This window comes from Adiantum capillus-veneris, chromosome 13, assembly GCF_014529385.1.
Source record: "Adiantum capillus-veneris isolate H3 chromosome 13, ASM1452938v2, whole genome shotgun sequence".
In the NCBI taxonomy this organism is placed as follows: domain Eukaryota; kingdom Viridiplantae; phylum Streptophyta; class Polypodiopsida; order Polypodiales; family Pteridaceae; genus Adiantum; species Adiantum capillus-veneris.
Window position 1 is genome coordinate 14,053,873 of NC_140943.1, and position 16,969 is coordinate 14,070,841.

Consider the following 16,969-nt stretch of genomic DNA (forward strand, 5'->3'; position numbering starts at 1 on the left):
ATCGTACCATGTCGCCAATCTTGAACAGCTCCCACTGCACGTAACCATGGTCTGCCCAGTATAATAGGATATGCTCCCAACCCTGCTGGCATCACATGAAAATCAACCACTGCCTTTGAATCATATGCCTCCACTTCTAAGCTCTTTACAACACCCAAGCATTCTACTTTTTGATGGTTTGCCAATCTGATCTGAAAACCTGACACCCCAGCCACTGTGAGACCCATCTTCTCAACGCATGAGTGTGTTATGACGCATATTTGGGCTCCGCCATCCACATAACCTTGTCCCAAATTTTTCCTTTTATGCCTATTGGACAAATGTCTGGTAGCTCATCCATTGCCAACACCTTTAATGAACCTCTCTCTGGCTCTTTCTCCATTGGGTTAACCAACCTCTTCCACTGTCGCTTTAGCTTAGGCACCATCTCTATAAGCTGCCCAAAAGTAACATCTGCCTTCCTGCTCATTAGATCCTCCTTCAAGTCATAGCTTAATTGCCCATCCCCTAGTGGAAAATCTGAAACATGAAACTTTCGACGAGCTCTCCTTTTCCTCTTGGCCTTGATATCCTCGCCTTCATGGCTCTTTCCTTTCTTCTTACTAGGACCTGGGGCACTTCTTCCCTCCTTACCCTCTGTGGTCCTCTTCCCAATAGGCATCACTAATGTATCCTCTAGCTTTGATGCCTTCTCCAAGGTGACTACACTTAGCACTTTTGTCTTTCCCTTTTCCTCCTGGGTCAGTCCACTGGTTCCTTCGTCTCCCTTAATTTCGATGCCATAATCATTTGACCTGCTTAGCACCTATCTTGGCAATGGATACATGTCTCCCCCCATCCTTGGTGGATTATCACATTGCGGGCTGATGTGACCCAACTCTCCACAATTATAACATGTGGGCGTCTGCCTCCAAAACCTACCATTGCTTTGTCCAACACCATTCCTAGGCCTTTCTTCACCTCCTGGCTGATTTGCAAACCTCCCTCGACCTCGAATATTTCCCACTTGACCTAGCATGTTTAGGTTGAGATTCTTCATCAAATATACCACTTGCCTCATGTCTTGCCTTAGCCCATCATCTTGCACCAATGTAGTAACCACTGCTGGCATAACTTGAGTAGTAACAGGAACCACTGGTTCATGATGAACCCCTGACATGCGACCTTGTAAAGACTCTATAGGCTGAAATTCAGACCTCATGGGCAAAGACTCCACCCCTAACTGGCTCATTTTCCTCAACTTCCACTCTTTGTTCCTTGCTACCTCTAGTGCATCTTCATATGTCCTAGGCTTCTTTGGCTCCACTCTCCAACATATATTCTCCCAAAGACCAGCCAAGAACCTAGCCAAGAACCTATCCTTCTTCGTCATGTCAGGCGGGGGTACATGTGGTGCTAAGGCCTTGCACATTCGCTCCCATGCCAATGAAAACTTACGTATGTACGCATATACTGGCTCACCTTCCTTTTGCACCAAAGCCTGTACTTCTTGCCACACTTTGTCAGGATCTTCTATCTTCACAAACTCCACTTCCACCCATGTCTTAGATTGTCCCAACTCAATCTTACAGGTGGATCAACCACACGCAACTCCTCTTCAAATGCTTTGGACCAAACTCGTGCATCACTCTTCAAACAGATTTGGAGAAGACGTAACATTTGCGCAGGGTCATGAATCCGGTTTCCAATGCATGCAACCTCCATCTTTTCCAAAAAGTCTTCCACAACTTCATCACTTCTTCCATGAAACTCCGGATAAGAGAAAGCCATGGCTACCCAAGTTACAATGCTTTGAGAACCCCTTTGAACACACGTGCAAGAACCCAAAACTTTTACTGACTCAATTCCCAGAAACTTCAATGGAACTCAACTTTAGATGAGGACAAACACATGCACATCAAATGAGTTTTCATAGTTGATCATCGGAATTACAACAGGCAAAGGACATTCCAGGATCTCTCTTAATCTTCTTGGCCCGAACATAAACACTATGCGCTACTGGAAAAAAATCTTCTTGGACACATGAAAATTTATCTGGATTCTTTGAGTTAAATGAAATGGAGTGAATTGAGGGCCATTTTGATCATCCATCAAAGCCAACCATAAAGCTCCCAAGAAAGCACACTCTTATCCTCTGATTTTGCCAAAATTTCAGCAGCATAACAGCATAAATGGCTCAAAAGACCAGAAAACCAGCCATCACAATTTGGAAAAATTTTGGCAGAGTTTCCCCAAAAGTAGAGCAGTAAGAACCCAAAATATAGACTGTATATATATGCATAATCTGTCAACAATAGAACCCGAGCATCAAATAGGACTCACTAGTACATAGCCTATGGCGAGGTCATGAAAAGGGTGCTCCAGTTACCTGTATCACCGAAAGGATCTCCACATTTGAGAATCCCCCAGCTCAATAAAAACCTCCTCGCTATCGACCCTCACACAAAGGCTAATGTAAATCGCGTATAGTCAAGTCTCAGAAATGACTATCTTCCAGACCAAGTCTCAGAAATGGCTGGGACTGCCAAATACAACCAAGTATGGCTCCACAAATGCATACAATGGCAGTTTCCAAAAGTAACGTACAATCCAGTAGACAATGCGCTCAAATAGGCACCAAGTGATGCATACCCACAACAACTCCAAGCGACATCACTGCTAGTATATCAGTGTACTCCAGCTACCTATACCTGTGTGAATCACCTGTACCTGTACCTATCCCTATAACCTGTAATGTGTAACGTGTAACCTGTAGCCTGTAGCCCCGAATCTCGAAGCTTGAAGCTCGAAACAGAAGGTACTCGAAAAAGATCCTCCGTGGGGGTGCCAAAAGAATGTGAGCGGGATGGAAACACACACAATGCCTCTATAATGACCCAAAACACACTCTTGGGATGATACACACACACATTATGGGGCACCACTCAGCTTACACAACCAGCCTGGCCGAGACAGGAAACACACAAACGGAGTGAGAAGAGAGAGATTTCCCACTTGCCCACTCAACACTCACACATACACACTCACACACACACACTCTCACTTCAGCTCAAAGGAGGAAAATTGTTGTTTTTTAGACTCAATGAAGCTCATCCCAACACCAATGGGGCAAATAGTCTACACACTATTGAGGAAATACACCAGACACAACCATAAAGTTAAGCAGAGGCTTCACTCACCGGAGAAGATTACACATTAAAAAAGAAGAAAATCTGTGAGGAATTTGGAAAATGGACAGCGCCATTGCGGCCGGAACGCCCAAAAACCCCACCCTACAATGTCACAGTGCTCAAATGCGACCTCGGATGAGCAGTGTAGGGCCAAAAAATGCTCCAAAAATAGCAAAAACACACTTGCGGCTGTTCCTCCTCTCTTCTCCACGTTTTTTTCTGGTCTTATCTCTGTTTTTTCAGTTCCCACACTTAGATTTTTTAGTTGGGCACCCGTGGCCTTTTAGATGACCTCAAACGGACCCCGAACAGGCCAAAAACTGACCTCGCAGTGCATAGTTGTCACCTTTTTGCATCATCCGCACACCTGGCACTCAGTTTTTCCAAATAATGCATCCCGCAACCACGTGAAGTGGCCCCAAAAAGTGGTCCTCATGATGACCTTTCTGCATAAGTATCACAAGAAAACACCCACGTCGTGTCCATACTTCTCCGTGTGCAAGTATTGACCCCGTTCAACCTCTTGACGCCACTCGATGCCATCTGACGCACCTGCTTACCTCATGTCGTCGGCCCGCAGATAGCTTCCTTGAGAAGTTTTACACTCTACCAAATCCTCCTAATTGTAGAAAAAACACAGTTGTACTGGTACTAGTGAAAATCGATGCACTATGTACACCGTGTCCTACCTGTACACATGTGGGCCCCACGTAACCACCTGGCTCTGAAAAATGGGCAATTCTTTATTTGATGCACCATGCATGTATATGTACATATACGCAATCCCTTGTTCCAAAAAACTCCTCACAGCGTTTATACACACATACCTATAAAGCTTCTTAGTTCATGAAGATTCCTTGGTTTAGGCCATCCTTTTATTACCTATAACTTTGATGGGTCCATTTGGGCGGGATGGAAACACACAAAAAGCCTCTATAATGACCCAACACACACTCTTGGGATGATACACACACACATTATGGGGCACCACTCGGCTTACACAACCAACTTGGCCGAGACAGGAAACACACAGACGGAGTGAGAAGAGAGAGATTTCCCATTTTCCCACTCAACACTCACACATACACACTCTCAATTCAGCTCAAAGGAGGCAAATTTCTATTGTTTAGACTCAATGAAGCTCAGCCCAACACCAATGGGGCAAATAGTTTACACAATATTGAGGAAATACACCAAACACAACCACAAAGTTAAGCAGAGGCTTCACTCACCGGAGAAGATTACACAGAAACAAAGAAGAAAATCTGTGAGGAATTTGGAAAATGGACAGAGCCATTGCGTCCGGAACGCCCAAAAACCCCACCCTACAATGTCACAGTGCTCAAACCCGACCTCGGATGAGCAGTTTAGGGCCAAAAAATGCTCCAAAAATAGCAAAAACACACTTGCGGCTGTTCCTCCTCTCTTCTCCACGTTTTTTTCTGGTCTTATCTCTGTTTTTTCAGTTCCCACACTTAGATTGTTTAGTTGGGCACCCGTGGCCTTTTAGACGACCTCAAACGGACCCCGAACAGGCCAAAAACTGACCTCGCAGTGCATAGTTGTCACCTTTTTGCATCATCCGCACACCTGGCACTCAGTTTTTCCAAATAATGCATCCCGCAACCACGTGAAGTGGCCCCAAAAAGTGGTCCTCATGATGACCTTTCTGCATAAGTATCACAAGAAAACACCCACGTCGTGTCCATACTTCTCCGTGTGCAAGTATTGACCCCGTTCGACGAAAATTGGACAACTCTAATTCTTTGTGATTGTTTATATTTTGTTTTGCTAAAGAATTAGGTTCATTTTGAGAATCTTTAACAAAAATCATGTACACGAAAATAGAGCTCTGTATTGACTTTTTAAAAGCTTGCATATGTTCAAAAGTTGCACCATCACTTTCTTTAGAAGATGAAGAATTTGAGGAAGATGGAGAAGAGGGTGACATCTTTCTCACCTATCTATTTCCTTGACCTTCTTTGTCTTCACCTTCACTTTCATAAGAGGAAGAGGATGAAGAATATGGAGAAGAGGGTGTCCCCTTTCTCACCTTTTTCTTCTCTGCCTTTTTGTCATCCCTCTTTGAAGTATGGTGTGGATAAGTGTGTGATGGTCCGCTCCATTTTGGAGGTGATGGAGAGTGCTTTAGCCCGCCGTCTTTGTGGAGCCATCTCCGGTGAGGTTGGAGGAGACTCACTTCTTTCTTGTTCCTTTGGTGGAGGCTTTTGAATTCTCCTTTGGGAAGGAGATGCATCATCAAGAAGCAAATTTTTGAGCCCTTCGTATGGATTCTCTTCTTCTTCCTGAATCAAAGAGAGGCCTCTTTTAGAATTCCTGCAAGGAGGCTTCCTAGGTGCTCTCTTGTCATGGTGGGGAGCTTGGAGACACCCATGAGCACAAAGCTCTTGTTGCACTTCACTTTGGAGGGATAGATTTCCCATGGCTTGTTGAAGCCTAGAAACAAGATAGTTAACAAGCATCGGGGCATCATTAGTAGCCTGTTCATTAGCAAAATCAAAGTTATCAACATTAATTTCACTCTCTTTACTATTGTCAGCCAATTTATCAACTTTTAGGTGTACTTTAGAACTTCAATCCCTAGTTGCTACTCCTATTTACCCCTTTAGAAAAATCACTCAAGCTACTATACCCATTTCTCAAATACCATTAATTGCAAGGAATATAAGAGAGGGTCGTTCAACACCAAAATAGCAACGGCTCCTGTCAAGCTTCTAATAGCTCAATAGTGGTTAAGCCATAGGCAAGCCCCATAGGACTGCATTATTAAGACAATAGATCCCGACGGTGATTCCCTGTTATCTGCATGAAGGCAGGCACACTGCAAGGCTGAAAAATCCCTATTCTACTTACTCAAATGAAATTAATAGTACCAAACATTTATAGCTAGCTTCAGGACCTCCCTCTTGAGCAAGAAAAGAGAAACCTTGTTCTCTGATACCGATGTAACATTTAATGGCCTAAAAACTTGTGTGTAGCGGAAATTAGCATGAACATATTGGGCATTTCATTAGAATAGATTCCTAATGAGAATTACAACATTTAATGGCCTAGAAAATTGTGTAGCAGAAAATAACATGAACATAGTGAGCATTTCATTAAAATAGATTCCTAATGAGAATAACATGAGTCTCCCCTCCAAAAGGCTTTGTATTATGGTTTCTCCCATCAAGAGACACATTTTACAATACAATTCTTTGTGTTCCTTCAATACTAGCTAGTGCAACAAAGATAGAAACTTCAAGCACTAAGAAAAACACTTATTAAACACAACATCAATTCCCTCACAGTCTCATACCCAAGACCTCACACACCTTTGAAGATGGTGAGACCTAGTGGGGTATGAGAGTAGATTGAGAGGAAGAAGGAGTATTCTTATGAGAAAGATGTACATCTCCTCACATAGTCACTCATATTAGCATAGCTTAGCTTAATAGTTATCATGGAAGAGGACATGAGCATGCATTGAAGATTGGCTCTTGGTTGGATTTGCATCACAAAGCCAAGAATTGTTGGTGTAGGCCTCCCTTCTCACAACCTTGGAGTAGGTGATAAGCTTTCCATTAAAGCTTGAGAAGGAAAGAGATAGTCTTCTTACTCCACACATGGACTAGTGTGTGTGTGTGTGTGTTTTCCATAATGCCTTTGAAAAATCATTCACCTCTCTCTCTTGGTCAACCCCTCTTGCTAATTGCTCATGCTACAACCCTATTGGACCTCCCCAGACCTAGCCAATGGAATTTCAAGAGCATAAGTGATAGCCTTCTGACATGTGTCCCCCTTTCCCCTTCTGTGAGAGCTTTAGGTAATTAATTAATGCAGCTAAACTCTCATTGGATCCCTTTCTCTCCTGGCCAATAGGAATCAGGCAAGCCATTCGGCTGCTGAATGCTCATTGGACCCCTTGGGAGAGTATCCAATAGTCTTCTAGAGAGCTTAATTCTTATTGGTTATTTTATTAAGTGGTTTTAGATTAATTAAACTAGATTTACTCTAGCATAATTCTCATTGGTCCACCTCCAAGGCCATCCAATAGGATTTGAGTACACCTTGTGGGCATTTGGCCTAGGAAGATGACACGTGTCCCTCATTCCCTTTGTGTAAAGGGAGCTTGTGTGTGTGTGTGTGTGTGTGTGTGTTTCTCTCTCATCTCCTAATTGCAAGGCTTGCCCCCTCCTATATAGGGATGGTTGAAGACTTTTGGGAGACACACAAAGCATCCAAATTTCCTAAGCTTTGACCTTTGGACACAACCTTTGAATTTTGGAACCTTAGCATTTTGGAAGTCTTAATGGGGTGAACCTTACAGTCTTTTAATCCCATTGATGCACCTTGCTCTTTAGCAGATGGCCCCTCCTTTGGATCCCTATTTTCCCTCCTTTGGATCCCTATTGTGGTCGGTCTGTCAGCTTAACCAATATTATAGCTTTTTCTCCCCTGGCACTTTCCCATATTAAATGATCAGTTTAACATGAGAAAATCATTTAGGAGAATCAGATATTATTTATTATGACACTCATCTCTTTCATGGATTGAAAAAAATATAGGGATTCAATGTCATTGGTGGGATTCTGAGAGCTGTCCTCTGTTGTAACTATTTGTTTGCTTTTGAGTAGTATGTGGGCTACTTATAGTTTTTGGTAGAGCTTTGCTATTTTCTTTTAACATTCTTGTTCTTTATGCATGAAGCTTAGAGGGATCTCCCTTCGTTGTGTTTTCTCTAGTTTAAGCTCACTCTCTAGATATTTAATTTTTTTTTTCATAGCTTGGTAGGCTAGACTCATACCCTTGGAGGGTAAGCCCTATAGGTTTAGTCCATAGCTTGTTAGGCTAGACTCATACCCTTAGAGTGTAAGCCCTATAGGGTTAGTCCATAGCTTGTTGAAAATCTCCTTTTGGTCTTTTAATCTAGATTTCACTTAAGCTATATGGATATTGGCTATATATAATTGCATTTTCAACAATTTAAAATGTGCATTGGTTTCTAGGATAGGGGTATTCAGCTCTTTAATCCTGTTTTCTTATAGGTCACATTCCAAAGAAAATTATTCCAATGTCATGTCAATTTTGTCATTTCTTTGAGCTATTGGTGGTTGGCCGCTTGTAATCTTTACATCTTTGCTTGATTCTAATCATGCAAGCCACTACATTCATCTAGAACTGCATCAACCACTTCTAGACAAGTCTAGATAGTGACGATGGTTTAAAACTCTTGCTTCATTTTCTCAAATGGTGTGGTGGGAAAATTGAGCGTAATCTTCTATTTCTTTTATTTCAGCTACCTGGGAGTGTTGGCTTCTCCTTTCACTACCTGCTTATCCTCTTTGATATCATCTTTTGACTCTTCACTTGAATCCTCCTATGGATTGGTTTTTGTCTCTTCTTTGCTCTCCTTTGGACCCATGTCTGCAGTATGATCATTGACATCTTCTTTTGCTTGGTCTTTGTAGTGTTCTTTAGATTTTGCACTCTCCAACATTTCTCTTTTAGTAGTTGGGGGCTTTTGTGATTCTGCTTCTTGTACGCTTTCCTCGTGGGGTTCTTCTTGTATGGGGGATAGTGGCTTTGGTAGAACTATATATTGAACTAGCACAATTGATGTGGTGCCTTCCACCTCAGTATTGACTTCAATTGTGTTTTTGGTAGATTCACTTTCTTGTGTTCTTTCTTTTTCTTCTTGTCCATAGAGAAAATCTAAATCCACTAAGGGATCCTTGCCGTAGGGTACACGGGATTTTTGGTGTGGAGCTTACAAGTGTTTGGTTGCCAATACTCTTAATCATCTCCCTATAGGCCCCATTCTATCTCAAAGTCTTTCTTTTCTCTTTCCAATCTGGAAACTCTTTGGGTAGGCTTTGGCAAAACCTTTGATGGATACCCCTCCCTAAGGGTCTATGCAAAAATTATAAAATTTACTCTTTTATACAATTCCAATATAGATTAGAGTTGCAAAATAGATAACATATGGGAAAAGCTCACAATGCTTGACATAGCAAGGAGTCCAAGCCATGAGCCAAAGGGCATGTAGAGGTACCTAGAAACTATTACTACACCTGAGTGTGTATGAATAAAAGTGTATTCAAGAAAATGACCACGTGGATGGTGAATATATGTGTACACCACATTGCAAGAAGAGAGAGAGAGAGAGAGTGAGTGAGAGAGATAGAGAGAGATGATGGGTATGAAGTTTAGAGATTCTTATCGTGATGAAGAAGTGATTATCAATGATTGGAGGGATTCTCTTAGTATCACAAGAGAGCGGTGATGGAGAGTTTGCTTCTTATTCTTCTTCTTCCCACAGATAAGAGAGAGAGATTCTTATGAAAATGGTGATGGAGAGTTTGCACTACTTCCCTATAATACGTACACAAAGTTTCATTGTATTCTATGCAAGTGATGGCACTAAATACTGAGTAGTAATTATCCTTCTATAGCTCATTAGCAAGCCCCTCTTCTGCCAATAGTAGAACCTACTTTTTGGACCTTTTTACTCAAAACATGGAGTAGCTTTTGGAAGTCAAATCTAGCCAAAAACCATCTAGTTTTTCTTGAAAAAATTAACTCCATAAATAGCATGTAGGCAAATAAAGAGATTGTGAGTGAATTAGATTGAATTGAGATGCCCCAATATAATCACAGCACTTATCGTACCCCCCCATGTATTTATGGTGCTTCTTTTTATAATAATAATTTGTGTTATAATTTTGTTTAATCTAGTTTCTCCACCATGTCTGTTTTTCACCCATACGATGACCAAACATTGTATTTTTGGGTGTGGACAATGTTAAAAATCACACTGCCTTTTGGAAATACCAAAAAGCACGATGTCATGATGCCCCACATCCACAAAGAGAAAAAGTAAAGAATAATGGGGCTACCAGATTTTGGATAAAGTGTGATGCAACTTAACCTCAAGCCTATTAGGAAGTTTTGGTTTTCTTTTTGGAGTCACAAAAGAAGGCTTTTTGCTAATTGAGGAACATGTTGAGCTTGAAAATTCTATGATTGATATGTTTTTCAACTGCACTATACTTCAAGTGTTATAGAACCTGTTTGAAGAGCTCAATGTTTGGAATGTTGTCTCTTATAGTGCATTGATTGAGCAATGTTTTGTTATTAAATCCATGTGGAAAGGCGGGATATTCTCAGTGTGGAAGTGGAAAGAAAGCCTTGGATATTGTGCTCAATAATGTTTTAGTTGATATGTATGACAAATTGGGTGTACTTTAGAGGGCACAATTTTAGTGGTTGATGAGCTTTTGATTATTTTCTATGGGCATAGATTATGTTTAGCATATGCATAATATGGTAGTGGAAACAATGAGCTGCATCCATTTTCACCAAATAAAGAAAGAAAAATTGAACTTCAAACCTCAAATTGCCTTGGCATCATACAAAGACAATCATTCAAAGAATGATAACTTACCTCTGGAATGTGTAAGAGATCCTAACATAGCTCAACATGTGAGAGAAGATCTTGAATCCAATAGGGTCCATGGACCCTTGGTCAATGCTATGACCACCCACCCCATGAGGGTTTCAAGTGAGGCAAGTGTGGAAATAAAAAGGAAAAGAATAAGAAGAAGCGAGTGGTGACTAGGGTGCATAGGATTCTAGGAGCTCATAGTGAGTGCTACAAAACCTACATGGAAAAGATTATGAGTACAAGGGGGTGCTACTTCTAGCTCCATAATCTAGACTTTTAGTGCAGTCTCAGAGTCGGTTTGCCACATCACCAACTGATGTTCTCACATGACTGAGTACAAGGGGGTGCTACTTCTAGCTCCATAATCTAGACTTTTAGTGCAGTCTCAGAGTAGGTTTTCCACATCACCAACTGATGTTCTCACATGCTTATTTTTAAAATCAAAAGCAAAATAAAGGTTGATATCAAAAGCATTATAGAGGAGTTATGAAGGGTAGAAATATTTTTGGAAAACCATTAGTAACAAGCAAGCAAGGAGAACAACGAGCCAAAAGAAAAGGAGGGGTGAGAAGATCTTTTACTTTTTAATGTCTAGTGCATAGGGAGCATAATCTCTCTCTCTCTCTCTCTCTCTCTCTCTCTCTCTCTCTCTCTCTCTCTCTCTCTCTCTCTCTCTCTCTCTCTCTCTCTCTCTCTCTCTCTCTCTCTCTCAAGAAGCTTGAGAAGGAGATTAGTTAGGAGGCAAGAGGAACTCAAAGGGTTTCTCTCCATCGAGCAATAGAAGTTAAAAGCAAAAAAGTTTCAGAGCCTGAGAGGTGGTTGGCGAGTAAGTAGTAGAGTGTTTTTGAATAGAAAAGGAAAATAAGAGTATGAATGTGAAGAGAGGTGAAAATTCTAGTGGCAAGTGATAAGAGTAGGGTAGAGGGAAGGAGGAGCTATGCACCCTTCCTTGTGTTCTCTCTCTATATCGGTGGCATCTCACTCTCTTTCCCTCTCTTGCTCAGGGATACCTTGAATGTTATCATTACTTAGTTGATTGTTCTGCTATATCACTACAAGAGGTTCTTCACCCTTGTGACGGTTGTAGCGACAAAAATACTTTTCCCCCCGGCGTCACTATAAGCGTCGAAAAAACATTACAAAGAAGACGTTGCTATAAGCGATGCTATGAGCGACTCTATATGTGTCTCATAGCAATGCTTATAGCGACTTTGCACTTTCAAATTTAGCAGCATGTATAGAGATGTTGCAGGACCAGAAATAGAGACGCCTATAGCGACGCTCGAGAATTTAAAAAAAATTGGTGGTAGGGAAATGAATCCATCAACAATATTGAACATAAAATTTCCAAAATAAAGATGCAAAACTGAAAAAAGTGAATTGAAAAAAGAATATAATGACAAAATTATACACATCATACGCAAAATCACTTGATTGTTAAGCTATGACCAAAATGTAATAGTTACAGCACAATTTTCATTATTGATGAGAAAATACATTGTTGATTAATAGTTACAAAAATGAGGTACACACATCATCTCATTATACATTCTATGAGAAAAGAAAACTAGTGCTATCTGGCTACAATTAGATTGGCGGCGACTAATCTGACGTCTCATTACGTCCAAGCGGTGTGTCTGTCAGATTTTGCAAAAAAAACAACAAGACTTTTCGTAAGTATAAACATATAATTACAAAACAATCTATTCTTTAGCTTACTGTTAAAATGTAAGAGTGTAAAGTTAAATACTAACCAAGCCGGAGCGAGAACTCAGAATGTCCATAAGGGCATTTAAGCCCTTTTTGCCCGCATACTCGTGCTCGTACGGTGTGGGGTTGTCATCGACCATTTCTCAAAAGATACAAAGAATATGTTAAATACTAACCATATAATTACATATAATTACAAAACAATATATTCTTTAGCTTACTGTTAAAATGTAAGAGTGTAAAGTTAAATACTAACCAAGCCGGAGCGAGAACTCAGAATGTCCATAAGGGCATTTAAGCCTTTTTTGCCCGCATACTCGTGCTCGTACGATGTTGGGTTGTCATCGACCATTTCTCAAAAGATACAAAGAATATGTTATGTTAAAATTTAAAAGTATAAATACCCATAACTACCAAACCTAAAGGGAAATGCAAAAACAATTACAAAGTTGGCCTCAAATGATTCCTATCCACCGCTCCCCAAGTGGTGCAAGCTCGTTGCCTCTACTCACGCTCTGGCCGCTTCCTTTTGTTGCTTCCACTTGTTAGGATTCTCGCATGCTACTCGCTTTGCATTCTTCCAATCTTCTTTGGCTAGTAAATTTTTCATGTTCCACCCATGCTTTATTTCCTTTTGTACTTGAAAATTCTTGTGCTTGCAATACTCGTGCATCCTCACCTTCATCAAGTTTTCATTGAAGCGCTCATCCCGATTTGACACAAAAAGTTCGTCATGCAACATGCTGATGACTCTTTCTCTTAGTTCATTTGGCACTTCACTCCACGTGTTTAGTATATAGTGTTAAAACACCTAAGAGAAAAGGCCGTGCATTCCCAAGATTGCCTTCTTGCTATCGTCATCCAAGATGACGCTACCATTGATGTCAATCGAGTACGGCAAGCCCTCTCGCCTCTGACACATGAATCTGGGTGTCTTGAAAGGGTTATTGAGTGGCATCTTGATGGGGGTATGGAATACAGGTGTCTCCACTGGAGGCTGGGCCATGAAGCGAGGAGTGTCGAGTGGGGTGACTCCTGAGGAGTAATGAGTGGTGTGTAGCTAGGAACGGCTGATAGTCTCACAAAACCTGGAGTAGAGGGCACTGCCATGACTGGTGTGGGGGCAGGCAAAGAAGGGTAAGGTAAGGAACCTTGACAACTAGGAGGCGGTGTTGAAGCATCCACAATGGCTCCTCCACAACAACTATTGCCACCACTAGAGTGTCGGTTCCTAGAGGAGTGTGTAGATTGTCTAGTTGACACCTAACTCTCGGAGCACACTGATTTCTCAAAAGCATGCAGAGACTCTGAAGGAGTGGAATGATGCAATTGTGCTCCAGAGTGATGGCAGTTCTCGTACCACCTCCTTTGCTTGGGGTCCAAGGAACAAAGAAGCTAATCATCATCCATACCTGCATTAAATACACGCACATTAAATCTTAATGGTGAATGGAGAAGAAAACCTGAATAATTTATAATTTGATTCAAAATTTAAATTTCATAAGTTTAGCATAGAGACAAGAATGGGCAAAACTCCACGTGAATATAGTATATATTATAAAAAGGAGCAAAATTCCTCAGATACAATCTATATGGCTTTAAGAGGTCTCTCTCTCATCCTCGCATAAATCAGCATAACTCCCTATGTATATATAGGGACATCAATTTAGGCAAACGTCCTCCATTTCATTTTTTAGGTCCTTTGCATGCATCCTATAGAGAGTACCAGTGTCATGATCACCAGACACCACCTAAGAGGCTTCCAAATCAGCATTCTCTTTTGATCTCCTCCCCTGATGCCAAGGTGACTGGCACATGGTAACCCTCATATTTCCATGCACCATGAGGGGCTACCTCTATGACATACCAGCAATTTGGTGTAGACTTTGTAGGATGGAATACCATCTGCAAGAACCACATAACTTACATGAGTGCTTCGAGACCACCAATTCTCTAAAGTTGGATGTTAAATATTTTTAGAATTACTTCTTCACAATGCTCGGGTAGTACGAAAGTGTCTCAAAGTTCGTTCCACTTTTTGGTTGAGTCCACCTTAAAGAAACCTGACTCTCCTTTGCGCACAGTAGCGTTGCAACCCTCCATGTTTTTCTTGAACCGTTACACGTCGAAGAAGTCCACAAAAAACGTCTATAATATATCCTCAAAAGTTTTTATAGCGCACATCAGACCATTGTCAACTAGATTGTTTGAAGTTTTGCCATGATTCCACAATTCTGTGCAAAACGCTTTTTATCGATCCATTCCACCCTAAAATGTCAACCTTTACACCATGCTTTGTGTATGACTCATACTACAACGAAGGATCAACAAAGATTATGAGTGGCCATCCAAACACCTAGAAAGCCACGAGTCGTACATTGCAAACATACCTTGGGGCTGCAACCCTGCAAGTACTCCCACTCCTCCTCAGTCACGTGTTCATCGCACTGTTGTGTGCTTTTCAATTAGTTGTCCAACCATCTTAAGATCTTGAATGTTGGTAGTCTCTCAAGACCCTCCGGATAATGCATCGGTGGTCTTCTTCCTCGTCTCCAATCTATTCATGCCCTTTGTCGATCTTGCTTTGCATCCTCTCGTAGTATGAAATCCATATTTGCATCACTAAATTGTGAAGCATGCAAAATAGATTGATCTTAGCCTGTAGATCTTCTGTCATTTTCTTTTCAACACCAAGATTTGACATCACAATCACAGTCATCTATGGTGCACCAAAGCATATCTTGAGCACGATCAAATCCGTCTAGCCACTCTCCTCATATCGGGGGGCAAACCGGCACCACATAGCTCCTTTTTCTCTAACCATGCTCGAGCAGACATCCCTGGCGACTTTCTTTCCAAAAAACCATCGTGCAACTCGTGATTCTCTCAAAGATGCGCTTGATGATCTTCATAGATTTGCTTCTTGAGTGAGGGCACCCAACATGCATTAAGTCTAAGTCCACATATGACACATACTTTGTATCCGCTTGTTTGGAGCCCTACATGTATACACATGACAATAGATAAGCCTCAGAAAAACAAATTTTTATAGGATCTGAGTTTAGGTATATACCATCTGAGCATTTTGCTAGTCCGCAATTGTCATACATGGTCCAGATCATAATGCCTCTGATCAAAGCATTGCGTTCTCTTGTTTGTTGACTCATATCCACCAATTGTATGCCAATCCACAATTTTTGTAGCTCTTTCAATAGTGGACAAAGATACTCATCCATATTCTTCACTTTACACCACCCTGGAACAATCAAGCTTAGAAATAGGTGCCCTTCTTGGTAGTCAACCACGGGGAAACATTGTAGCTGACAATGCTAACTGACCATACACTGTAACATGTTGAACTGTGACCAAATGGATTTACACCATCCATAGCCACATTGAGGCACAAATTTTGAGCTTCCTTTGGCAAAATCTAGACATGTGTCATCTATATGCTTCCATGCCACCCAATCTACAGGAATCCATAGCTGACAGTATGTTGTCTTTGAGCACAACAAAAAAATGTAAAATACTTGTGTAAGTAACTTGGTACATTATACATTTAGAGTTTTTTATTGAAGTGGACACATTGTAATAGATCACCTAAAAAGTTTTGTGATGCTAGTGTCACTCCATCCAAAATTTACATGCATCTTGAGAAGAACTAGAAGCGCCTTCAATCTGGACACACGTGCTCCACCATACAATGGCATATTGGCTTCACTTTTCATGTCATCATAGACAAGCCTTTCGAAATCCATGATCCTCTCGACTATTTTGTTGATCTGCGGCTCAAACATAGACTCATTGGGAATGTGCTCTGCATGATCACCCTCCGAGTTGTCAGAGGCTACATCTTGTGGCCTCACGTATGCTGCCTGAGTAAAGTGCCTGCGAACACATCTATTGGGTTTCAAGATTGTTGCATGTTGGCTAGGGTCAAATTCTGAGGAGTTGTACATAATTGGCATTGATCTATAATAAATGGGTCAAACTCGCCAAATTTGCAAACTTGCTGTAAAGAAACGCTCCTTGTCCATCACACAACATCTTTACATTGATTACACATCAGGAAAAATATGAACCCTCTAGGGTCCCTTTGGGATTAAGGTTAATTAGAGGCAAGCCAACAAGAAGAGGGTGGTGGGCACATCTATGCCCTCAAAAACGTAGGGGGACAAAGTATTCTTACACTTCTTAATGGCCTCTTACCTAGTGAGAAGGTGGGGAGGGGCAAGGGAGTGTGGTTGGGCATATGAAACCTCCAACTTCCCTCCTTTTCGATCCGGATCGAAAAAATCCCAAAATTTTGAAATTTTTCAAAATTTCCAAAACTCAAATCTTATCTATTTAAAACCTCCCTGAGCCTATTTTATGGTAAAAAAAGTATTTTTTGACCTCAAAAAGTCAAAACGTACACCAAAAAATCCTAAAATTCAAAATTTTCCGAAATTTTTTAAGACATGAGTTTTTACTATCCAAAGCCCTCTCAAAACTTGTCCTCATGCAAAAAGTAATTTTCTCTCTCTAGAACCCGTTTTGCAACCTCTCCTTGGCTGCAACCATCACACTCACCCTCTACTCCAACACTCTCTGTCTACACCATCTCCATTGATGTAACAAGAAAGCTCCTCTCTCCTCCCCT